We start from the raw sequence: 14,735 nt of genomic DNA, 5'->3' as shown, positions 1-14,735 counted from the left end.
CCGCTCCCGTTTTGCACAAACGCTGAACTGTGCATGAACAGGCCCCGCCCACCGGACTCTGGAGAAGGCCGAGGACTTAACCCTTTCGATATCATAAAACTTCAATGGCAGTGATTTAATTTAAAAAAAAAAAGGAAATGATAAAATCTTTTCAGTAGTAGCTACAGCGTTGCTTCATAAAAATAAATGCCAAACACCAATGGTCTGAACACTACACTAAACTTTAAAACTAATTTGAATTCATGTACGTTATATTTTATTTGTAGCAGCAGTCCAGTACATTATGAGAGTGTAAAATTAGTGAATATTAAAAATGGATGTCGACATAGCAAAAATCCAATTTTCTTCGGATCAAGAATTGGTGTTCAGATTTCCTCAAGGTTCCATTTTCTATATTAATTTACTTTAAATCCACATCCTGTACTCGCTTTCCCCAACCTGAGAAGCAGGGGGAAACAGAGGCCTGGCTGACCCCATTCTCTCCAACAAACATTTGGCTGTCCGTCTGGTATCGCCAATACTTTCCTAGAAGGTCCAGAGGCTACAGGCTACAGGCTACCCAGGCAAGAGAAGCCAAGCGCAGCTATTCTAAGAAACCGGTTGCATTGTTAGTATTTACCGACACCGAAACGGCCCAGTAATGTTGAAGGCAATTACGCATCCCCATTGTCTGCTCATGGTGATGAAAGAGGATCGGCTAGCCCGTCTGACCTCACGGGCCAAAGGAGAATAACGCGCCTTCCTGATACCCGACTCCTCATGAATCATGAAGCGCTGTCGCCTCCCCATTTACTCTCCAGGTATAACCGTAGCTATGGCTACCTGGGCCGTTAGTTTCGCGTCTGAGGGAGGCGAAAGTGACGGTCGAAAGCTTAAAAAAGGAGGGGCACCCAATTTACAGTGCAGCTAAAACAAGAGCCACACACAGAACACAGATGGAAACCAATTTGCGAACCGAGATAATTTGAAGCGATTATCCTGATTCCACACGGGCACAGTCCTCGATTGCTGTATTGTAGATACTGTGTTTCGGATAATATGGAGGAACAAGAAGTCCGATTCCATCCCATTAATTTCCATACTCCTCCAGTGCAGGAATGCAAAAACTTTGAAATATCTCATGCTCATTTGGAAAATAATGGGTCTGTCATTGTGTTACACATTGTTTAGGTCCAATTAGTTCAACACATTTGTCGTATGATCATTTGCATGCCGATTATAAAGTGACATCACGCAACATAATGAGGAGAAGAGGCCATTCAGCCCAGCAACGCTCGCCTTCTTAGTAGCATGTCGGGGGTATTTCACAAAGCACCGATTTAACAGGATTACCGAATTAGTTGGATAATGGTGTCGAGTAAAACCCGGAACAGCTCTTTTCACTTCAGTCCATGTTCCAGGAGGGCTCCGGGTTTTACTCAATGCAGTCATCCAGTCCTCTGATACAGAGCCCAGATGAATACGTACACATCACCCTACACCAGGGGTGGGCAATCCCAGTCCTGGAGGGCCAGTGTGTATGCAGGTTTTTTGTTTCCACCAATTACTCTGGCTAAATGAGCTAATTGGCCGTAGACACCAACACTAGTTCACTCAGATTAGATCACAGTAAAACCATATCATATGGGGACACAAGAACAGTCTTTGACTAGCATTAATGCCTTCATCAGGAAATGTAGGTAACATATCAGATGGCATAAATGTTAGAGCCGATTAAGTAATTGAGGCCAGAGGTTGACATGAAAACCAGAAACAGATATGGCCCTCATTGCCCACCTCTGCCCGACACACAACATAAACAAGTCTGCCACAAAAGGTACATTAGCATAGCAATTTATCCTCATGACAAATGCTGTTGAAAGGCATTGAGCCCGATGGAATAGCAGTTCACCTGCGCGTGGTGTACAGACAGACTTCGTTGTAGAAGCAGAACAGGCCCCGACAGCTTAATTCTGGACTATTGCAACACGGCGGCTGTAATTGTAAAAACAGTCTGCGGTCACAGCGGTGTAGAACCACTCTTATAAATTATTTTCATTTCACATCAGAGTCTGACGTTCACTCACGATTAAAATGGTTTTGTAAGCGCAGAAGTGCATTCTGCTGACAATTATCGCTTTCCACCAGAATCAGATGATTGCCATTAATCACAATAACGCAATTACCTGATAGAATAGGCTGTTCTCCGGGATATAAACACTGCCTCCCCTCCTCTCTTTGCTGGCTGCAGGCAGCACGAACAGGTGGGGCTGCGAAGGTTTTAAACGCACAAATCACAGTCGGACACAGACATGAGGTTCAGGAGGGAACCCTTGTCTAAATTCCTGAATTATGTGAAAGAGATTACGTATCGGTTATTGAGAATAGAGAAGTAGAACTGGAAATAATTTCCTAAAAAAAAAAAAATGCAGACAAACTCCACCCCCTCCCCCCCACCACCACCATTTTAAGAACTGCAAGACATCAGCACAATGCGGCGAGCGGAGCTTCAGCGGGTCTTTTAGCGGAGGACACAGAGGCAAACAAATGCTTGAAACCACTCTGCTGGAAGACCGTTCTCATAGACCACAGTGTGTCGGCGGGCCCCTAAAGGTGCCAAGTTTGGGCACAAAGTCGTCCCCCGTTCTCAAAAACAACCGACGAGAGCAGCCCGAGGTGTTTTCAGCGATTCACGGTCTCTTGGTCTCGGAGTCCCCGACCACCAGCATTGTGTTTCCCCCCCCTCCTCCTCCTTCAGGTCTGAGAAACTGAACAGATGTGACCAATGAGAGAGACAGCCAGAACTCTTGTTAACAGCGTCTGTTTAACGCCGTACTCGGGAGGAGGGCTAACGGTCCGAGACGCTCCGCAAACGGCCCGTCTGTCCAGGGAAGCCCCGCAGCGCAGAGACCTCCAGAGCGGGCCGGGGCCGGTTCATTAGCCCCCTGACGACCCGGGGACGGGCAGCGCTCACGGAGGTCCGGTTCTGCAGGTGCGCCGGGCGCACGGGGGGCCTCTAACCTTTTACGGCGGTCGTTAAACGGTACGGGCGACGTGAGGTTTGGGTTTAAATCCACCCGATCGATCGTGTGCTTCCTAGTGCCAAGGGGAATGAAGAATCTGAAGACAGGTCACAAAACATCCCTGACCCGGAGCTGAACGAACAGGAATGGTGTCGGACTGCTTTATTCTGCCAAGAAGCAACTTATGGCACCTGCACTTGGCTTCCTCCTGCATCCTGCATCCTGATTTGACCACCAAAATTGTTTCTGGAACTCGAAGCATTTTAAATCTCACTGGGACACAATTCCTTTTATTTTTATTTGGTGTGGGGCACTTTGTGCACGTCTCGCACCTTGATCTGCAGTCTGGAAAGAGGAAGAAGCGGAGATAAAAATGAGTCTAAATTCATGTGCATTTTTGTTTGCACAGTTCCACAGGGCTAATTTGGTAAAAATTATTATATATCTTTAAAATTGGACCGTGGACAAAAAAATATTTCAAGAAGTCATTTAACTTGAAATACTCCAACAGAAGTTGGCAGCCAGGCTAGAGGAGAGCCCTCACAACCACCATGTGGTTAACGGTGTCCTCATAAATCCCCTCTCTCAATTTTGCTGACTCGGCAGAAAAAAAAAAAAAAATCGTTTTGAAAGGATGTAATGGAGTACTTCCAGTGAGTCATCGCCACGGCGATGAATGGGCTTTGAAGTGGAAGCAGTTAATCAGTGACGAGCAGCACTCACCCAGATCTTTATATTAAAAAAAAGTACAGACACAGACGGGGGACCTGCGTGCACAGACACAGGGGACCTGCATGTACAGACACAGGGGACCGGCATGTACAGACACCTGGGTCCTCCAATCACATGCAGGCCGTCTCGTGTCACGTTCCTCTATTGATTACATTATTGACATTTAGCAGATGCTCTTATCCAGAGCGACGTACAATAAAGTGTAAATCATAATCAAGTCCCCCTGAAAACCCCAGAGGGAAGTACAGTTCCAAGAGCCAGAGTGATCGCAGGGATAAGAACTTGAATCTGTGCAGAATAATCATATAAACTGACCAAGTAGCAGCAATACCACATTTCTGGCAACTAGAACACTAAGAATAGTAAAATAATGATACGCGAGTGCATTACAGCGTATAGCATACATGGCTAACCCACAACCTCCTGGAGTCTTCAGCCTCCCTCCTCTCCACCTGCCAGTCCCCCATCCCCCCTCCCCCCACACACACTTCCCTGGAACAGTCCCCCCCCCTCCTCCCTCCCTCCCTCCGCCTGCAATTAACACGTCGCTCCCCCCAGCCGATCTGAGCCACCGGGCCCTTAATGTCCTGCCCCTCAGCGCGATTAAACCCAACGAGGAAATCGATGTGGGCCCATTACCCCCCAGCATCGATCGGGAGGGGGGGGGACGACATTCCCTCTGTAAGGACCCGCCGGATGCCTTCATAGCAGAGGGCCAGTCCGCCTCTCCGGACCCAAGGCAGGGGGGGAGGCCCGGCTGACATTTTCCGCCGTTTTTTAATGGGCGGATCGCAGCGGCGTAGCTCAAATAACATTTCCAGGTTCCCTCTGCGAGGCGCGCGACCCATCGTTAATGAGCACATCTCTCACCGCTCCTCCTCCTCCATCCTGCGGATACCTCCGTGTGTGAGTGTGTGTGTGTGAGCGCGCGTGTGTGTGTGTGTGTGTGTGTGTGTGAGCGCGTGTGTGAGAGTGCGTGTGTGTGTGTGTGTGAGTGCGTGTGTGAGCACGTGTGAGCGCGTGTGAGCGCGTGTGTGAGCGTGTGTGTGTGTGTGAGCGCGTGTGTGTGTGTGTGAGCGCGTGTGTGTGTGAGTGCGTGTGTGAGCACGTGTGTGAGTGTGTGTGAGCGCGTGTGTGAGTGTGTGTGAGTGCGTGTGTGAGCGCGTGTGTGTGAGTGCGTGTGTGTGTGTGAGCGCGTGTGTGTGTGTGAGCGCGTGTGTGTGTGTGAGCGCGTGTGCGTGTGTGAGCGCGTGTGTGAGCGTGTGTGTGAGCGTGTGTGCGAGCGCGTGTGCGTGCGCGTGTGTGTGTGAGTGTGTGTGTGTGTGTTAGAGAGTGTGAGAGAGTGTGTGTGTGTGTGTGTGGGTGTGGGTGTGGGTGTGGGTGTGGGTGTGGGTGTGGGTGTGTGTGTGTGTGTGTGTGTGTGCGCGTGTGAGCGCGAGTGTGCGTGTGCGCGTGTGTGTGTGTGTGTGTGTGTGTGTGTGTGTGTTAGAGAGTGTGAGAGTGTGTGTCCGTGTGCGAGTCTGTGTGCCACTTTCTACTGGCGCTTCCTCTGGCTCAATTAAGGCTGCTGAAGGCCTGCGTTTAAGTTTCATAGTTCTCTCCATTAAGGATAATTGTACCCCAGATCAAACTTTTTAAGTCGTGTTTGTATGCCGACTTCACTTTTAAATATTTTAATCCATGGCATTATTTCAACATTTATGAATGCAATGTAATTTTGGCCTAAACTTGGCGTGTTCCGCGGCATATGAAGTTTGAAAAATGCGATCTGCAGTGCAACCCGCCGGACTTGTGACATCACGGCACGCTGACGTCATGCACAGATGTGAATCAGATGTCCAGTTGGAAAACGGTTGACGCCCACAAATTCGTCAGTTATTTAACAGCTAGTTTTCAAAGTTCGCAAGTCAGCCAATCAATAGGAAACAGACACTGCCAGCACCTGATTGGTTAGAGAATACTTCATGCAAAAAATAGTAATAATAATAAAATAAAATAATAAAGAAATGGACACCTCCTCTACTCACTCCAGAAGACATTTTTTTTTCAAAACTGTGTAGAAGGCAGAGCCAGGCTGAAAAAGCCAGTGTAATTACAGTAAGCTTCTTCATACAATGCAGTATTGACTCATTGATTGAACAGCGTCTTTGAATTCTTTATCCTCTACCAAGTGGTTAGTTTCAGGCACCAGGCATCCACAATTTCACCAATTAACTCCCTATTGATTCACCTCAGTCTTTAAATTGAGCAGTTAAAAACATTCCTTTTCATGTAATTGTTTTCAACGCAGCACAACCAGCGCAATGTGAAAATGGGGGTTTTATTCTTTGTGACATGCATTGAAATTAAGAGGGTAAATTGTCCACTCAAAACAGAAGAGAACAACTTTTTAATATTCTGGGATTGCAGGGGAGGTTGCAACAAAGCGAACCCACAGGACTGAGTTTGACAACCACGGGACTATCATAGCACTTTGCTGCAGTGCGGTACAGATGAATGCTGAGAGGCAGTTTAATCCAAAACTATATTAAACTGCATTCTGTAACGGGGCATTCTCAGACACCCCAGGTAGACACAGACCACGAATTCCCCCCCATGTTCACGCCAACTGTGATCATGCATCATCTGAAGATCGGCAGAGAGGCAAAGCTAATTCCACAAGAACTCTACAGAACCAGAGACAGACTGGAAGTCTTTGGCACTTTTTCCTGGAAAATATTCTCTGGGGGAAGGAAAGAAAAAGAAAAAGGGATTTAGTTTGGATTTGCTGAGAAGCGAAGGTTGCAGGCACATAACGTGTGGCCGCCCGTCTCTCCTGATGGGGCCTGCTCCGTGGAAACAGCCTCGACCAGGAACAACCGCGCACCGCGGTCTCCTACCCTGCCTCAGGCTGCCGCGGGATTGGCCCAGGACTCCGATGACGTCACGGACCGCTCGAACGTCACGCGGCCGGTTCAGGCGAAGGGAACGGCAGGAGCACACGCGTGGAGGACGTGTGTCTGTCCTCCAGCCTCAGCCAGCCCAGCACCCCTCTCTTCTCACACCTGGAGCTCACGTGACTTCCCTCTGACACATCTCATTCCCCTGCTCAAGGCCTCCCTCCGTTCTCTCTTTCTCTCCTTCTCCCTTTGTCATCTTCCTCCTTTCAGTCGCTCTCTTCATCCCCGCATCAGGGATCCGCGGGAGGGAGAGAGAGAAACCTTTAAATCACCAATGAGCCGTTTCTTTTCCTTCATAATTTTTTTGTGTTTGATAAGACTTGCGATTCTCACTGAAGTGCACCCATTAGCGCTTCGTTAATTGTGACTTAATCACAGCTAACGCGGCTGCGCTTGCTGTGTTCGGTTTCATCAGAGCGAAGAGCCACTCCAGCTGCCGTTTCTCACAGAGCTGTGACAACAGCCTGTACAGCACCATCACCGCTGAAGCTGCGCACTCAACATCTTCACCTCCTCACTAACCGACATTTTAGGTTCGGTCGATAGGTCAGGCCAGCGGTCATTTAGAAACCCACACGAGACCGGGCGCACTGAGCATGCATGAACATTACGTTACATTAATGGCATTTGGCAGACGCTCTTATCCAGAGCGACGTAAAGTTGATTTAGACTAAGCAGGAGGCAATCCTCCCCTGGAGCAATGCAGGGTTAAGGGCCTCGCTCAAGGGCCCAACGGCTGTGCGGATCTTATTGTGGCTACACCGGGATTAGAACCCCCGACCTTGCATGTCCCATTTATTTACCTTAACCACTGCGCTACAGGCCGCCCTAACAGTGCCTGTGGGGTGAGCTACAACCTTAGTAGGTACGTGTGGTACATGCGTTCTGTTCTGTGCATGAGGAAATGTTATTCTATGTACGAATACATTTCCACCCCCTATAGCCGGGCTCCTCTCGAGATTTCCTCCCGTTAGGGAGTTCTCATGCCACTGTTTGTGGGTTTTTGCCCCATAAGGGGGTCGTTTACCTCATATGCTATTGGGGGCTTAGGGCGCTGTGCTGATATTTCCCCCACTTCAGTTACTCTGCAAAGTGTCTTTGGGAAAGTCTTCCATGAAGAGCGCTATGCAGATAAAATTGAATTGAACACTGCCTATGTGCACCTGACGCAGTTAAAACGGCACTAATCTAAACTAGGTTTAGTTCACCGTTCCACAGGAGGGCTGGTTCCCTGGACACAGATGAAGTATAGTTCTGGACTAAATTGAGTTTTGTATGGAGAATCTCCATTCGAAACTGAATTTAGTCCAGGACTGGCCCTTAATTGAGTCTCTGAAGCCGGCCCATAAAGTCCAGGCAGAGGCACTGATGTTCTCTGGATAAGCATCTGCTCAAAGCAATGCGATAAACTCCCTCCGCCTTCCGCAGAACCACCAGGCAAGCGGTGCCGACTCAATACGTTCACTGACATTTGTTGTGTTTTTGTATTTATGGTGAAGTCGGCCGTCAGTCTCCGAATGGTCACCCTGGATTTAGGGCCCGTTTAGCGGGAACGGCGGTGTGTGTCGGAGGAAGAGCGACGGTTCCGGGACTCTCGCCAGAACAAGCGCTCCGCAGAGAGACGGGGAATCTGCGGAGGGATCAGAAACCTTTCGCACGGGACTCATTCCAATCACGCCTTATCTTTTCTCCACTCCACGCTCCACTCATCGGAAGAGATTAGGAAAAGTGGCAAGAAAGAAATTAAAGATGGGGGGGGGGGGAAATCAAGAAAACGTGAATTTGCGAAATGCAACAGTCAGTCAGAAGCCACGTCAGTTACAGGCTGATCATTTACACGAAACAAAACCTCATAGGATGCGCTCATGTTTCGGTGAACGGGGGGGGCAGACCCAGATCAGGGGACCCTTCATACACCATGGGCATCATCACACAGCGACAGGAACACACACCAGTCCCAACGAGAAAGGCCAATCATTCAAGCAGAATGTGAGTGGTGTTTTGGGGAGGTGGAGAGAGACAGAGAGACAGAGAGACAGAGAGACAGAGAGAGACAGACAGAGAGACAGACACAGAGAGACAGAGAGACAGACAGACAGACAGACAGAGAGAGAGGCAGACAGACAGAGAGACAGAGACAGACAGAGAGAGCGAGAGAGAGTCAGAGAGAGAGAGACAGACAGACAGGCCCTCTTCACCAGGCACCGATACAGGTCTCATTTTCTCATTTCGGGAATTTAGTTTCTATTGAATCTCTCCTTCGTGCTGTGTTATGAAAAGTGCCGGGTTGCCTTGCTTTTTCCAACCGGTCTCGGTTTTAATTGCTTTTCTGGCCCAGCGCTTCTGGCTGTTTATGTTTGTGATGCGTTGACAAGCTGGCCGCGGTTAACCCTGCAGTCAAACTGCTTTCACAGTTGAAGGGAAAATTTACTTTACTTCTAGAGTATTGATGAACCACCAACACAGATGTATAATCGCCAATGGGTAGACATGCATTATCTATTCTATGGCTCATTAAGACATTTATATACCCAATATACAGCCCGGGAGCATACATCATGCTTCACTACATTTCCCCACTAATTCCATTACAGAAATAAACAGCAAACGCATTTACAAGCCCACTGGAAAGAGCGGGGAATCTGCTTCAGTAGACAAACGTAACTTAGTTTGTGTCAGTCTTTATTACATATGACTGATGCTCTACGACGTCGGATTAGATTTCTCATTAAAGCAAGAGAGGAATGAGATTTAAAATATATATATATTAGCAAACGTAGACCGGATATTTGCCTGAAACTGGGGTTATGTTCACTGTGCACAGAGAAAAGCACAGGCAGAGAAGCACAGAGTGGCTGGGGAAACATACAGGGTGTCTCAGGTCAGAGAGAGAGAGAGCAGAGCTTCACTGTGTCTTTAGATCCAGGCGGTGTTATATTTTAGCTGTTAAGATGGACGACCTTCCTCCTTTGAACAACTGAGAAATATCAGAATGCCCACAGGGTCCCACACCAGGGCCCCGCACCAGGGCCCCGGGGCCAGTGATGTCAGAGCTTTGAAGAGAGAAAGTCCAAAGGGCCGGAGAGGCTCAGTCGACTGCGGGCGGGGTGTCTCGTGTCCGAGAAGCTTTCATCTCCGTCTGTGATGTCCGGAGGGGAGTCTCGCCCCAAATCGGGTAACTCCCTTATCCTGCTTCATGAAACGGGGTCCGAAATATTCGACTACACAAATAATACAGGGCGGCAGGGCAGTATGGGGTTTGTTCTTAAAATTAGCTGCCTGGATAACTGGAAAGAAATTGTGATTAAAAAGTCTCATGTTTACGGAACTAATTAAAGTTGCGGGTCTGATTCACAGGAGCAGTCGGGTGCTGCCATTGGACCTTGAACACGGTACTTAACTTCAACTGCTCGAGTACAGAACCGGCCGTCAGAACTGACAATTTCGCTCGGGATATGCATACCCACTTGGTCTTCAGAAATAAAAGGTAAAGTCCCATGATTCTAGCAAGAATACCTCCTGCTACACGGTGAGACTGACTTTGTGAACAACCCTTTTGCGCGTTAGACAGCTATTCTTCATTTGAATTTGCACGGGCAGCGGATACTTTATTTGAATCCGTATTTCCTCGCAGTCGCATGGTAAACAGGTTTTGGGCGAGCTGACCTTTCCTCCGGGGCACGAGGTGTTCATTTCGCAGTCCCACTGCTTCAGTATGAATGATTCAGGGACTTCCGCTGTGCATGACCTAGCCGAGCAGCGCTAACACACAGGTGAATAATTCAGCACTGCAGGTGTGTGTGTGTGTGTGTGAGTGTGTGTGTGTGTGTGAGTGTGTGTGTGTGTGTGTGTGTGTGTGTGAGTGAGTGAGTGTGAGTGTGTGTGTGTGAGTGAGTGTGTGTGTGTGTGTGTGTGTGTGTGAGTGAGAGTGAGAGTGTGAGTATGTGTGTGAGTGAGTGAGTGAGTGAGTGAGTGAGTGAGTGAGTGAGTGAGTGAGTGAGTGAGTGTGTGTGTGTGTGTGTGTATGTGTGTGTGTGAGAGTGTCTGTGTGTGTGTGTGTGAGTGAGTGAGTGAGTGAGTGAGTGAGTGAGTGAGTGAGTGAGTGAGTGAGTGAGTGAGTGAGTGAGTGAGTGAGAGTGAGTGAGTGAGTGAGTGTGTGAGTGTGTGAGTGTGTGAGTGTGTGAGTGAGTGAGTGTGTGAGTGTGTGTGTGTGTGTGAGAGTGTGAGTGTGCGAGCGAGCGAGCGAGCGAGCGTGTGTGTGTGCGTGCGTATCTGTCCACTATTCGTGGGGCGTATAGTCAGTGGACACCAGAAGGCATCGTGGTACATAAAGGCGTTTATAACCTGAGATCAAAGCAGCGGAGGTGTAGGTTGCTATGCAGGTTGGCGGCAAATATTTACACACACCGTATAGTACAAACGGAAGAAATGCAGTGCGGCGATTCACCCAAAGGTCTGAACAGTAAATAAGACTTATTTATTTTACAGGCGCGGCGGCCTGTTGGCATTTCTCGTTCCCGTGTTGATTGGCGGGCTGGGACGGGCAGGCGTGCCGGCGCACGCACGGCGGAAACGTGCGCATCCGTTCCCCGCGTTCCTGTGACCAGGTCAGCGCCCTGGAATCTGGGCTGGCATCAGCTGCGGGAACGTTGTGGAGAGAGAGAGAGAGAGAGATTCTCCGAGATTACGGGACAGAACAGCCTAAATACCGCCCATACCATCGGACCGGTGCTGAGTGCGCTCGCCGAAAACACCTCGTCACGAACCGAGTTCATTCCAATGACGTTAGTGCGATGGCAGGACATGAAGTCATAGAACATTCCTTGTAAAATGGGGCTTCAAGCTATCGAGAAAGAGGAAGAAACTGATTGAGAAAGATAAACGAACACACTTTCTGTTTCTTCATGAGTGGAATCCTGTCTCACCTCTGAATCATATTCCCAGACAGAGAGAGAGAGAATGGAGATCTCTGTAGAGAGACCAGCATTGTAGAGATGATGTTGGGTTTAGATTCATACTGGACTACGAAGGGGGGGGGGGTTATTGGACACTTTCTGCAAGGAACTGAAAAAAAGAAAACTTTCAGTTTCAGTTTTCACTCCGCCTGCTCTCCCATGTCTTAATGACAACACTCTTTTCTAGCCCATCCAAGCAAATCATTGGAGCATTCAGCACCACGTGAAGCCGGGCTCCGCACACCCGGCAATAAGCATTACTCGACACAAAGTGCCCTCATCAGGGCTGAATGCACCTCAAACCGCCTCACCGTTTGCGGAGCCGTTCGTTAAGCACCTCTATTAATAAAAGGAGTTCCTCATTCACGGTGCCAAGGCTGGATATCGGAGACGCACTGTAACAGGAAGGGCATTTGCCTGCGCGACTGGCGTGTCATGGCGGGGGAACGGGTCCGGCGAGTTCAGGGCTCATTACCGGAGGCCACGATAAACACTGGGGCAGAGGTGAGGGAGCGTCGGGGACCGATCTGGAAACCCCAGAGCAAACCCGCTCGCTGTAACCAGACACCACTGTTGACAGCGGCTGGGTTGGGGGGGGGGGATCAGGAACATCGGGTTTCCTGGAACACGCGGCGCGTGGTGACGCGGCGTCTTCATGGCGACGGAGCGATGATATCACCGCGTAACCGCCGGCCGGACTCGACACCCCGCACGACAACACTCTCAAACCCCCCGCCCCCCGCCCCCCCCCCCTCTTTCCACTATGTAAAACGGTCTGTCAAACCCCAGCAGGTGTCCTGAAGGCAATCTCGTTCTCCGCCGTGTGAGTCGATACGAGGCCAGTGCGGTCGCGCACACACACACACACCCACACACACACATTACCGGGCGACGAGCTTCTCGGACGTCGTCTCTAACGGAGACGGACGACTCGGGGCGTGACGTAGGCAGACACATTTAGCGCCTCTGCGACACTGCGGTGAAGGAGAGAATGTTCTGGAATGGCCGGCAGGAAAGACATTGCATCCCTGTGACTTGGTGGGGGTTGCGTGGAGACAGGTAAATCCAGTTTCCAGGCAGTGAGAATGTCACTGGGGGCGGGGGTACAAGCTTATGAAGCTACATCACTGAAATCACATTCCTTTTGCCAGCGCAAAAAAACAAACATGATATCATCCCCGTCTCTCAGAAAACAGAAGAATACAAAGTCCACTGACCTGTACAAATATAGGGCGCAGACCTGTAAAAATGTTTTGACCCTCATAAACTTAGCGGCATTTAAAATTAGCCAAAGTTACAGGAATTTTTTTTGTAGTGTTTGGAAACCTGTGTGCCATATGGTGCCCTGTGAATGCACAGAGGCGTTTCACAAATCTCTTCCGCGAAGACAACAGAGCTGCCCTTATTTTCATTTCTTAGATGCAGTTTGTTGTGATTTCATGCCTGAAATGACACTCCCACACACGTAAACACTGGCAATGAGCAATTCCTACAGAGAGGACCAATGACATCTGCTCTCTCCTTAGGCCAACCACTCACACTCACACTCACACTCACACTCACACTCACACTCACACTCACACTCACACTCACACTCACACTCACACTCACACTCACACTCACACTCACACTCACACTCAGAGAGAGAGAGAGGTGTTCTGGTGTGGTGGAGAGCGATAGGCCTTTCACACCGGCAAGGCTCCGTGCCGGTTCCGGTTCCTGAACCCAATTTTGAACCGGCCGGCGCATTCAGACCAAAAATAAATTGGTTCGGAACCTCAAAAGTTGGTTCCCAGCTGGAACCAAAAAATAGTTGGTTTTTCCTTGTAAAAACTTAGCGGCATTTAAAATTATCCAAAGTTACGGGAATTTTTTTTGTAGTGTTTGGAAACCTGTGTGCCATATGGTGCCCTGTGAACGCAGAGGCGTTTCACAAATCTCTTCTGCGGAGACAACAGAGCTGCCCTTATTTTCATTTCTTAGATGCAGTTTGTTGCGATTTCATGCCTGAAATGACACTCCCACACACGTAAACATTGGCAATGAGCAATTCCTACAGAGAGGACCAATGACATCTGCTCTCTCCTTAGGCCACTCTCACTCTCACTCTCACACACACACACACACACCGAGAGAGAGAGGTGTTCTGGTGTGGTGGAGAGCGATAGGCCTTTCACACCGGCAAGGCTCCGTGCCGGTTCCGGTTCCGGTTCCTGAACCCAATTTTGAACCGGCCGGTGCTTTCAGACCAAAAATAAATGAAAAGTTGGTTCCCAGCTGGAACCAAAAAATAGTTGGTTTTTCCTTGCAAACCATGACATCAGTGGGTATATCATATTCCGCCTGCCATTGATGGAGGGCGGTGGAATTTCGGTTCTGGTTAAACTGGTATGGACGCGGGCTGGTTCGCCAGAAGGCGCCAAAGGTTCTGAGACTCCAGAACGGAACCAGAGCCAGAGCCAGAGCCAGAACCAGAACCACATCTGTCTGAAAGCGTCTCGAGAGAGAAACAGAGTTAGAAAGAGTGAGTGAATGAATGCCAGAGAGCGAGTGGCAGACAGACACACACACACAGACACACACACAGACAGACACACAGACAGACACACAGACAGACACACAGACAGACACACACACACACACACACACAGACAGACACACACACACACACACACACACACACACACAGACACACACAGACACACACACACAGGAAGCGCATGTGATAGTGTTTTTTCCGTGTGTCAGTGGCATGCGGGGCAGCGTTATCCATGGCAGAGTTTCCTTCATGTCCTTCCGCCCCATCATGTGTAAAAATGCGAAGTGAAAATAAGGAAAATGTTCCTAAAAAACACGTTTACACACGTATACACAAATAGATACGGTATGTGTGATATACATATGCTTACTCACACAAACATGCAGGTCATTGTGCCAATGAGCCTGGGGACAATCTACATTCACTGCAGACAGAGGACAGTTCAAGAATTAGGCACAAAAAAGTCTTTTTTTTTTTTTCTTTTCTTTTTTTTAATTGCCCAGTTTAATAGCACAGCTGTCACCTCGGCATGGAGCGCAAACACTAATCATGGAATTGCCTCGTGTTC

At 49.0% G+C, this 14,735-nt stretch overlaps 1 protein-coding gene across 3 annotated transcripts in view; it reads right to left on the bottom strand.

Moving 5' to 3' along the window:
• The window catches only part of LOC133119296 (transmembrane and coiled-coil domain protein 3-like), a 42,539-nt gene that overhangs the window by 22,167 nt on the left and 5,637 nt on the right, over positions 1–14,735 (bottom strand). The window lies entirely within an intron of this gene.

This window comes from Conger conger, chromosome 19 (genome assembly GCF_963514075.1).
Source record: "Conger conger chromosome 19, fConCon1.1, whole genome shotgun sequence".
NCBI lineage: Eukaryota > Metazoa > Chordata > Actinopteri > Anguilliformes > Congridae > Conger > Conger conger.
This window is presented reverse-complemented; position numbering and strand designations above follow the sequence as displayed.